The sequence below is a fragment of the Chenopodium quinoa genome, unplaced genomic scaffold (assembly GCF_001683475.1).
Source record: "Chenopodium quinoa cultivar QQ74 unplaced genomic scaffold, ASM168347v1, whole genome shotgun sequence".
Taxonomy (NCBI): Eukaryota; Viridiplantae; Streptophyta; class Magnoliopsida; order Caryophyllales; family Amaranthaceae; genus Chenopodium; species Chenopodium quinoa.
This window is the reverse complement of record NW_018745190.1, coordinates 137,166-149,513: the sequence shown is the minus strand read 5'-3', so window position 1 is coordinate 149,513 and position 12,348 is coordinate 137,166. Positions and strand designations below refer to the sequence as shown.

General features: G+C 32.4%; 1 long non-coding RNA gene across 2 annotated transcripts; it reads left to right on the top strand.

Annotated features, from left to right (window-relative positions):
* The first annotated feature begins 315 nt into the window (after window positions 1–315).
* LOC110710967 lies at window positions 316–12,091 on the top strand. Of its 2 annotated transcripts, none has more exons than XR_002509242.1 (2): window positions 316–1,490; window positions 11,453–12,091. It is a non-coding gene; the product is annotated as an uncharacterized LOC110710967 (long non-coding RNA). The 2 variants fall into 2 exon arrangements; XR_002509241.1 differs by lacking the exon at window positions 316–1,490 and adding an exon at window positions 4,401–4,872.
* Window positions 12,092–12,348: the final 257 nt, after the last annotated feature.

The following is a 12,348-nucleotide window of genomic DNA, read 5'->3' as shown; positions in this document are numbered from 1 at the left end:
ATCATCCGAATCAACTCCAAACACTTCGAAAGCGTCCAAATGACTATAAAATCACCTGAAACATTAAGAAAAACACAAACGGAGCATAATAGAGAGCAAAACAAACAACTTCTGCATTTGCGTCCTAAAAAGCAACAAAATGACCTAAAAAGTTACTACAAACTTAGCATAAACGTGCCTATAAATCTTATATGAATGTGATTTATCATCGCTTGAAACATCAGGAAACTTTGACGAGGAACCACCATTAAAATTAGCCATTTTAAGCAGCAGATGAAAATTCAGAGGAACAAAAAGTTTTTTTTTCCTTTAAAACCGCTTTTAGAAAATAAAAAGTTTCACAGAGAAAACCGCTTATGAGGACAAATAAATTGCAATTTGAAACCATTATGTCAATTTCGTGTCTCTTAGCTTCAACTGCAATTTGCTACAGTGAATTCGTGCCATTGAAAATCGTAATGCCTGTTTATTCATATTCTGTTTGTAATAACACTGCAAACGTACTACACAAAAATAAGAATAAGAACTTTCTTAAAATAGCTAAAAAGCTGAAAATATACTATGTACAATCTAATTAGTAAAAAATCAGTGTACCAAAAAAATAACACACCGGAAAATCACTCGGATATTTTAAACCTGTATTGTCTTAATAAAAACGGACTCAGAACCTTCAACTTTAGAACAAAAAAAAAGTACAACTAACAAAACATTTACACTTACTTAAAATCACTCAGATATTTAAAACCTTTATTGAATTTTTTAAACTACATGTAACTATTTTTATTGGCTTTCTTAAAGTACTCATTATTGTTAGATTGTCACGCTACTAGGCAGAAAAACATAACAATTCATTCTAAATTCACAAAATATAATTATAAAAATTAACCTGTATTGTCTTTAAAAAAACGGACTCGAATCTTTCAACTTTAGAACCAAAAAAAGTACAACTAGCGAAACATTTACACTTACTTTAAAATCATTCACATATTTAAAACCTTTATTGAATTTTATTAAGTACATGTAACTATTTTTATTGGCTTTTTAAAAGTACTCATTATTATTAGATTGTCACACTACTAGAGGAAAAAAAATAACAATTCATACTAAAATACTAAATTTACATTAAAAGTAAATAATACGATTAACAATACCCGATATTTACCATTTTAAACGTTGCACGCGATGGGACAACTAGTTTTTATAAGATGGAAATAAGATTAAAACAATTTTCTTTCCTTTCTTTTCCCTCCAAATCCCTTCAACCAAAAATGGCTTAATTCTCAAATTTAAAACATCACAATCAAACAATTCATAAGATTTTGAGTGCGACGTTAACATCTTACGGAGTTATTTGTTGCCTGCTACTGCAGTTCCTGAACATGGCTTTGATTTTCTGCACTTCGAGGATTGCAGCAATTACACCAACACATATTTCCGGTTCAAAGCCTTCAGATTACGAACTTAAACCTAGAATTGTCCGCCCATTACAGGTATATTTATTTATTGATTTATTTCTTAATTAATTGAATTTTGTGGGTTAACTTTGTATTATAAATTTACAACTGTTCTTTAAAATCTGGAAGATTAATAGAAGTTGCTTTAACTGAAAAGTAAATTTGATTGAGGTTCAAAACAAGCATCTGGGTAGTTTTTATGAATTGTAAATTTGTAATTTCATTTGGGTGCAAAATTATATTTAGTCGTATTGGTAAGAGTAAAGAGGCTGTTAATTAGGATAATGAAGTCATTAAGCTTAAGGAAACAAGGGTTTTTGGAGTTGATTGTATATAGTTTATATACTGAAACTAAATTTTTACTGTGAAAAGAAATTTAAATTTATACTTTATAATCTACTTGTTGGGATTAAATGTTTGGATTTCTGGATGATATTTGTTTATGTTAATCTTTTAAGTGAATTGGCCATTGGGGTTGTGGATTAGATGTTGAATTGTTGTCGAAATGCGGTTGGACAAGCTGACATCTCGAATGGTTTAAATGCCAATTTAGTATTGGAGATGTGGTTTAGAATTTGGAATTGCCTTTCTCATGGCTGATTAAGGGTGTGTTCTATTCACCTCATTCACCTGGTTTAGAATTTTTACTTATCTGATTTTATCAGACCTTATCTGAACTTATTTTAGTTATAAATTAAACTTAGTACCCTTGATTAACCTTTATCACAACTAGGGGTTCTTTTCGAGCGAGTCGATGACGAGCTGAGGGGTGCTCGACTCAACTTGAAAACTTTTTACATGTGCTCAACTCGTGCTCGCTAAAGTTTCGAGCAAATAAAACATGTCGACTCGTGCTCGTTAAAGTTTCGAGTCGAGTCGAGTAGCTCACGATCTGCTCGTTAAAATTTTGGTCCTTCTATTATTATATGCCTTTATTTATTTTTTGTTCAATTTATATTGTTTTCCTTGTTATATATAGATATTATTAAACATTTACTCTTTCTTTTTTTATGATATAAATTAAGACTTAATAAGTGTCAAATTTGTTTAAAGATAGTAACTTTGTTTGCAAATTCTATATTAATATTATATTATCGAGTCGAGTTAGAGCTTGCTCAACTCGTGCTCGTTAATATCTAGAGTCGAGTCGAATTCGAGTCGAGCTAACTCGAGTCGAGTTTTGACCGAGCGTTGACCGAGTCGAGTACGAGTTGCTCGCGAGCTGCTCAACTCAATTAGCACTCCTAATCACAACTTATTAACGCTTATTACCTTGAAATAAGTGGAAATAAGGTGAACAGAACATGACCTAATTGTAGTGGATGGAAGGAGAGGATGTGTATGAAAAGATAGAATAAATATGTATGGAAAAATGGGAGAGATTTTCAAGAGGGTAAGGTAGATTTTTATGCGAATAGGTTGAGCAAAGATGGTTAGTAGAACTGTAAAAAGACAGACCTCAACTGCTGAACTCGACTGTTCCAAAATCCAAACGGTTTTGAAAAGGAACCAAACCACTAAGAACCCATTTTTTAAAAACCGAAAACTGACCCAAATTTTCAAACTCGAAATTGAACCTGAACCGTTTGCAACCCTTAACCCGTTGTGAGTTGTGACCAAACTGTTTATAACAATATAACATGTAATCCGTTATAACCAAACTGTTTAAAATTCATTATGACCGAACCGTTAACCTCTTAACCCGTTACGTCTAAACTATTTATAACTCGTAACCCGTTATGACCGAAACATTTACAATTCATAAGTTGTTATGACCAAACCGTTTACGATCCGTAATTTTAATTCTCATGGTAAGAGTACATCTTTAATTATTCTATCTCCAATTTCTAGTAAAAAAGATTAGACAAATTAATGCTTTTATGGAAGATGACATCAACTCAAGCATATGCCAGCTTACTAAGCAAAGCAAGCAATTATTTGATGGATTTCTAGCGTGTAGTTGGACAATTACTTTACCGTCAACTATCTTAAGTGGACTAAGATATGTTCCTAATTAAATTCATGCCTTTGTTATATATTGTTGACATTATGAACAACCCTAGGTCCATTAACGAATTTTAACAATTTTTTTGTTGACCAAATTTTTTCTAATGTTTTTAAAATAAATTATAAAGTAATTTCATTAAGTAACACATCTCAATTTATGAGAATAAATACTTCCTCCGTTTGTTTTTTATTAGATGTATCACTTTCTAAGTATGAAAGTTCCAATTTAAATGCACCACTTTCCCTTTTAGTCAATAAATCCTCTCTATCTCTCCTATCATATGGTTCCTTTTTTTTTTGCTCTCTATCCTTCTCTATTCTAAAATTTACTTAGAACTCCATAATTACAAAAGTGATGCAGCTAAATAAAAATGAGGGAAGTAAAACTTTTGAAGAGATACTCCCTCTGTTTTTTTAAAAGCTAGACTTGTTAGTTTGCAGAGTTTTAAGAGCTTCAATTTCTTGTATTATTTTAAGAAGTGGGAATATTTTATTGTAAATACTGAAAAGTGGAAGAATAAAAAATTCATGTTTAAGTAGTGGGGATAAAGGGGTGGGGGTTGGGTGTCCTGCAAATGTACAACTAAGCTAAAAAATGCGCCACTTCAATATTTCCACCCAAAAAGTTTGCGGTAATCCAAATCCAAATTTACAGTCGAACAAGTCATAATCCACTTTTGAACCAAAAAAATAAAAAAAAACCGCTCAAATTGTGAAATTAACATATTTTGAATTTTCATTTGAAAAATTGCTTTTTAAGGATGACGTGAAAATCTGGCCCCGTAGCTTCACCTATTTAATCCTCATTAATGCCTTCCACCTGGCATTCTTGAAAAACAAAAACAAAAGAACAAGGAAACAAAGAAATAGCTTCACTTTGAATTTGGGGGAACGACTAGTCCATGATGTTGAACAACAAGGGGAGGGGGGGGGGGGGTGGGGTTGGGGAATTTAACTCTTTTTTTTCAACCTCTGGTGGATAATAATAATTGTCCACATAAGTCGCACAATAAGAAGAGCAACTTTTTATAAGCCTCCTCTATTCTTGTGTGAGTTCTTTCTGGATTTATTATCCACTTAACACCGTCTTGCTCGCCATTCTATAAATCTTTTTAAAAAAAACAAAGGAATGTGACAAGATTAGCTCCAAATTCAAAGTGAATCTATAAACGAAAGCACATTTGATACCTCACAAAGTATTTTTCAAAAGGCTACAAAGTCTCAAACATCAAATTAATGCTAACAAGTAAATACCCTAAAGTTCCATGACACAAATAAAGTAAAAGCAGCAGATTCAAAAGCATCATGGCTACAAGAACATAAGCAGCAATCAAGTGACAATAGTAGTTGCAACAAGTAGTGGCGGCGATAACATCAACAAGCTATACTAATTTGATGTTGCACTTTCAAGGTAACACTTCATTACCAATTACAAGAATATCTTCATTAATATCAATATCATAACCAAGACACCAATATTGGTTGGTTACTAATATCTCAACATACTCCTATATTTCGCATGCTAAATGAAGATTCAAATGCAGCAAATGTTATAGGATTGGCCAAAACATTTCTAGGAACATGACATAATGTAAAATACAACTCAACTTGACTTTTCTAAAACCAGAGAATATCTAAGTTTTTTTTTATGAATCGTTAAGCTTTTCATCATAATTAGTAGCACCACACTTCTTAAATAATGGTAAAAAGGAAAGAAAAAAAAAAATCCTGGTTTTAGATATATTTGTAAAAGATAAGACTTGCATAATCATGGATAAACTAATGAACATAAATGTTATGTAAATAATAATGCAAGAAACCGAACTTCGTCGTCATCACCATTATCAAGTTCATTAAAGGGTTTACTCCCTTGAGCTAGAATTGAGAGGTTGAGCATAATAGGAAGAATACATATTAGTTATAGTATCCTTTACCTTTTTTTACCTTTGTTTCAACGACTTCTCCAACGTATAGCAAGTTGTACAATTGTCTTAAACGTTAAATCTTATAATGAGGGCCAAGAACCGCAACAATTGAAAGAATTAAAGAGTAGCTTTCCAAATAATTCTTAAACTTCTCCATGCCAGAGGTGCAAGTTTAAGATGTTTATGGGCTTTATTGATATAGTACTCAATAAGAAGTTCATTCTCAAAATACAAGTTAGTAGTAGAATATTGGAACCAGAAAATAGAGTGGTAATGTTCTAAAATGGCTAGAGAAAGTTGCATAATAGTCTCCAACTCATCATTAGTGAGTTTAGACCCTCTCCAACGGTGAGACTCAAGTGAGTATTTTTAGGAGAGAGAGTATTTTTTGCAATGTATAAAAATAAGTTGGTATCTAAACGTATCAACTCCAAAAGAAAGTTGCTAAGTTTAGATACTCAACTTTGAGTCTCATTTGACAAAAAGTATGGACCCTTGTCAATATTCTAATATATTTTTTAATTTACTTAAGTTTTTCCTTTTTTTTTGTTTTTTAATCTAATAATATTTGATATTTAAAAAAAAAATGAATTTGTTGGGCCATAAATTGAAAGTGACATTTGTATATTTTAATAAAGTCTTACCATTGGGAAATTAGACTAAACATGAGTTGCTAAATTGAGAAGTAGGTATGGTATCACCATTGGAGGTAAAAAAACAACTCATTTTGTATTTCAATACTAAAACTTGAGTCTCACCATTGGAGATGGTCTTATAATCAATCTCTCATAATCTACTAATATATGTATTGATTGCAGGCTTAGCTTGTAAAGCTTTTTAAAGCATCAAATAGGTGCCGAGTAACAACGTCAAGACATAATTTACCTTTAAATGCACATTTAACGTCAGAGTAAGCCTAGAATTAGAGCTAATAACATATTTGACCACTTTACGCAATTTATAAACACTTTCATCAGCAAATTCTAAATATTTTCTAGACAATTGGATTCAAGACATGAGCGTAACAACGAATGACATGGAAAAATTTGCCTCCACAAGCACAAGGAGAAAATTTCATGATATCTATTTAAAGCAAACCAGCCATCACATCCATTGAACAAGCATTATCTACAATCATAGAGAGAACTTTATTTAAAAGGTTCCATTCTTTAATCAAATTAAATATAAACTTTTCCAACTCTAAACTAGAATGGGAGGTTCATAATATCTGAAATTCAGAATTTGAGACTTGAGATTAGAATCATCATTCACATAATGAGCAGTCAAAGTAAGGTAGCCACGATTAGTACATGCAATCCATAAATCACAAGTAACCTAACCTTGTTACTAATTTTACCTATATCAAACAACATAGCTTTGAATGTGTCATGCTAGAATAGTGTTCTTACAAATATGTTACACATTCTTATTCAATTAAGAAATTGCTAGCCTGAAATATTGATGCTTAACCATTCGTAAAGGATATGCATGACATATAACAACTTTAGTCCACTTACTTAACTAGATTTTTTTTATCAAAAGAAGATATAGATTGATTAGAAGTGGAATCTATTTCCATTTTAGGTTCATGAGGAAATACTTTAGCATGATAATTGCATGTTGTAGTACCCATAGGCCATGGTAGATTCTGCTTTGATATATGCTCCACAACAATTACACTTATTATAAGCGATAGTTGGTGTTTCATTTTTTAAGGTATTTACCATCAAACCTTCCAGATTGAGTGAAATGTTTTTCGAATTGCGATCTTCGTCTACGAGAACCACCTTTAGAAATACGGGCACTACCTCCAACAACTCGTAGACTTGGGGGTGTAACAGTAGCACATTGGTTCTTTATTGTTCAATTTTGAGACTCAAAATGTGAGTCTCTTGTACCATTAAATTCATATTGACCATTCATTTCTACAAAACAATTATAAAGAGAAAAGATAGAAAACTAGCAACCAAATCACAAATTCTTCCAAAATAAGTCACATTATTTAGGTCAATATGAACTTCAAATATAACAGAAAAAAAGTGGTATTCCAAAATAAGTCATGTTATTCGGATTTTCTGAAAGATGAAAACAATATATTAATGAAATTGTAGTTTAAACATAGAAGTAGGGTAATAGCTAGGCTTTGTTGTAATCACTCGAGGCATAATCATATTCAACACCATCCATACTTATCTATTTTAAAACATACTTCATACAAAGCTAAGGTGGAAAGAACAAGGCAACCTCAAGCTATTGACAAATAACTCATAGTTATTAGACTCATAAGGATCATGTGACTCGCATTCACTCATATCCAGAGTTTCATAATAGGGTTCATGTAACTATGTAAGTTAACGTATAGACCTAAATTTAGGCTCAATCTAAAAAAAAAAATGCTACAACATCAACAAGATAAATATTAGCTTACATTGTCAATATAAATTTGGTGATGCTAAAGACTTATATTTTTAGACGACGGAGTCTCAAAATCAAACAGTAGAGAACCAATGCGCTACTTTTTCTTCACCAAGTCTACAAGTTGTTGGAGGTAGTGCTCGTATATCTAAGGGTGGTTATCATGGACGAAGGTTGGAATTTTGGAAACATTTTACTCTCTCTGATAGATTTAATGGTAAATAAAAAACCTACTATAGCTTTTCTACGTGTAATTACTATGGAGCAGATATCAAATCAGAATCTGTTATGGGTACTTCAACATGTAAATATCATGTTAAAGTATGTCCTCAAACACCTAAAATGGAAATAGATTATCCTTTTAATCGAATCTACATCTTTTGATAAAAAAATTTAGTTGAGTAAGTGGGCTAAAGCTGTTGTTTGTCATGCATATCCTTTAGGAATAGTTAACCATCAATACTTCAGGTTAGCAATTTCTTACTTGAATAAGAATGTAGAACATATTTGTAGGAGCACTATTCATAAGTATTGTTTTGTTTAGTTTGACACATTGAAAGCTATGTTGTGTGATAACTTGGGTAAAACTAGTAGCAAGGTTAGTTTTACTTGTGATTTGTGGATTGCTTCTGTACAAATCATGACTACCTTACTTTAACTACTCATTATATGGATGGTCATTGGAATAAAAAAGTTTCAAATTCTAAATTTCATATATTGTCAACCTCACCATTCTGATTTAGAGATGAATTTTTTTTTTTTAATTTGATTAAAGAATGGAACCTTCATAATAAAGTTTTCTTTTTGATGCCCGTTTGATGGATGTGATGGCTGGTTTGCTTAGGAAATATGTCATGAATTTTTCTCCTCTTTCTTGTGGAGGTAAATTTTCCATGTTCGTTGCTGTGCTCTTGTCTTGAATCTAATTGTCAGAAAAGGTTTAGAGTTTGTTGATGGAATTGTTTATAAGTTGCGTGAAGTGGTCAAATATATTGATATTGATTCTAGGCTTACTCAATTTGAGCAAGCTTATTCTGACGTTAAATGTGCATTTAAAGGTAAAGCGTATCTTGATGTTGTTACTTGGTGGAATACTAGAATGCCACCTATTTGATGTTTTAAAAAGCTATACAAGCTAAGCCTGCAAGAACATATATCAATAGATTTTTGGGGTTTGGTTGGGGGTTGATTATAAACTCACGGATGATTAATGTATGAGACTTTCTCTTGCTATTTTATAACATTTTTCAATATCCAATTGCTAACTTGTACTTTAAGAATGTGCTTCGTATTTAGTATTATATCTATGAAGTCCATAAACATCCTAAGCTTGCACCTTTGGCATCAATGATGTTGGAGAAGTTTGAGAATTATTAGGTGAGATAATATTTAATTCTTTCGATTGCTGCTGTTCTTAACCCTTGTTATAAGAAGATTCAACATGTGAGGTATTGTACAACTTGTTATACTTTGGAGAGGTCATTGACGTAAAGAGAAAAAAGGTAAAGGATGCGCTTACTTATATGTATTCTTTCTATTATATTATGCTCAACCATCCACTTCTAGCTAAGGGAGTACACCTTTAATGAATTTGATGATGGTGGTGACAACAAGGTTGGTTTCTTGCATTGTTAGCTGCATATAAGGTAAATATTTGTGTTAATTAGTCAATTAATGATTTTGCTTGTCGTATTTGATATTTCCTCGATTTTTTTTTAATTGCACCATTTTCCCTTTTGGGAAGTTGCATATTTATTGCATCATTTCCTTATTTGTTATGATTTATTCACTCTTTACTTCTTGTGTTGACACACAAAATGCCCCAATTACCATTGGTCACATGTTATAATAACAATTATTATCCCACCTTTTCGCTCTCTTACGTGTTATTAAATGGGCACATATGTCATTCTTTACAAATTTCCTTCAATCTCGTGCCCCATACCAATTGGTGCAATAAAAACAAATGGAGGAAGTATAAATTTATTTAAGTATGTGTTTTCCCCCCCTTTATTATTATTATTTTAGAAGTGTGGTGCTACTAATGATGATGATGATGATGATGATGATTATTCAATAAGGAGTCTAACTGGTGATCTTGAAGCTTACTTGGCTCTACCTCGAACAAAAGTATTAATGGGGAAAGACATTGATATTCTCCATTTTTGAAAAGGCATCCTACATTATGTCGTGTTGCTAGAGATGTTTGGCCATCCCTATATCATCTGTTGCATCTAAATCTTCATTTAGCATGGGAGGTCATAATTTGATGAATTATAGGGGTGCTCTTCTTCTAAAAAATTTTGAGATGTTACTATGTTAGTAATAACCTAAAATTGGTGTCTTGGTTATGATACTTTGGTATTGATTAAGATGTTCTTGTAATTTGGCAATGAAGTGTTAACTGAAAGTGCAACATCAAATTATTGCTTGTTAATGTTGTTGTCATCACCACTTGCTGCAACTACCACTGCCACTTGCTCGCTGCTATGCAGTCGTTTTTTTTTTCTCCCCTGCTTTTGCTTTATTTTTGCCATGGAATTTTTGGGGTATTTACTTGCTGGCATTATTTTGATGTTTGAGACTTTTTGGCCTTCTGAAAAACACTTTGTGGGGGTATCAAATGTGCTTTCGTTGATAGATTCCAAACAAGACTTTCGACGTGCCTTCTTCTTTTGCTTTGTTAGTACTGGTTTCATTGCATTGCCATGATGTATGATGATCTTGGCCATAAAAAGCCTTAATCTCTAATCCAAAGTGAGGCTTTTTCTGGATGAAATGCACATCTTGCATGCCCTTAAAAAAGCCACCATGAGATCGAAGTAGCTACATAGATAAATTGATTAACTGGGGGGGGGGGGGCAGTTGTATATCTAAACATATTCAAAGTTGCAACTAAAAGTTAACGGAAGTATTAGATTAACTTTTCTTTCTTTTTTTTTTTTTTTTTTTTTTTTTTTGTGGGGGGGGGGGGGGGGGGGGGGGGGAGGGGCAGTTGCATATCTAAACATTTCATAGATAAATGGATTAACTTTTCTATACTAGGTTTTTAATTGTTTTTGGATAAACACATCTATTTTCACACTTGTCAATGCATGACTTCAACCATTAATAACTTTGATTATCATTTTATCAATTAGTAAATTTATAAATATCCTATATTTTGAAATGTACAGAGAGATTTTTTTTAACAAGACCTCACATGATTATGCTTTTCTTAAGTATAATTCACCTAAAATAAAGAGAGTAGCATGTGAATAGCGTCAAAGATTCATCTTAAAAAAAAAAAAAAAAAAAAAAAAAGAGGTAAGTATAACTTTTACAGTGTAATATAGAATCCCCTCCCTCAAATGGTACCACCATCTGTACTTTGTTAGTTTGTTTCCTAAATATCAATATTTGGGGCAACATCTAGAAAGGTTGATGTATAGTGATTTGTCAGAAAACAGTTTTGATTGCTTTTTTTTGTTGATAGCTGTTAAAATCTTGCTTTTACGTACTTTACAATGTACGGTATATCCAACTGATCAGCAGAATGTTACAATAATGTGACTTGGAATTTCAGGGGTAGGTCAAAACAGGCTAATATTCTTGTTCTGTATGTTAAACTTTACACCATTCTTGTTGATGGTGGTTTACTGCTTGTTGAAGGTAAGGTGTAAGGGGAAATCAGAACTGGAAACATCCAAGCAACTCTGTTTTAGTCGAAGAGATGCGATGATTTGTTTGACCACTTTGTCAGCAAGTGGGATTGGACTATCATAATCACCTGAAATTGCTGAAGCACGCATTACAAAGAAAGAAATGCGTCGGAAAATCAAAGAAAAGCTTGAAATGTTGAGAGAAAAGGCTGGCCTTTCAAAGCAAAAAGATAACAAGGAAACACCACCCTCCACAGAGGATATTCTTCCACTAGTTCCATCTCCTTTTCCACTCCCAAATCCTCCCATGGGATTGAATAAATCGCTAGTAGAAACAACTTTGCTATAATTACTATTTGAAATTGAATTGTAAAATTTCATTTTCAAATATGCATGCCTTTTGCTAGTTTAGCAGGCTTCTTCAGCTATTGACTAGAGTTTCCCTTTATGGGTACTGATGGTTACTTGGTTAGTTCCCTTCTGTAGTGACAATCTAAGTCGCTAAAATCTTTAGTTCTTTACATAAAAATCCCATTGCAAAATTAGGGAACTTTCTGTGTAAATATGGACCTTTAGAATGTCCCTTTATGGGAACTGATGGTTAGTTCCCTTCTGTAGTGACAGCTTTAATGTACCGGTTTAACCTCAATCGCTAATATCTTTAGTTCTTTACATAAAAATGCCATTGCAAATTAGGGAACTTTCTGTGTAGGTATTAACTGTTAGGATGTGGGTGATATGCACGCTTTTGGTGATAGATTAGAAGTTGTATGCTGTTATGATTCATCCATTTTCATATCTTGGCTTCCGTAGTTTCTGTCGTGCTTTGAAAAATTGCTCTCTGTTGGCTTGCTCCAAAGCTTATCAATTTATCAAGGTATTTTGAGTTAAATTTTGCTAATCAGG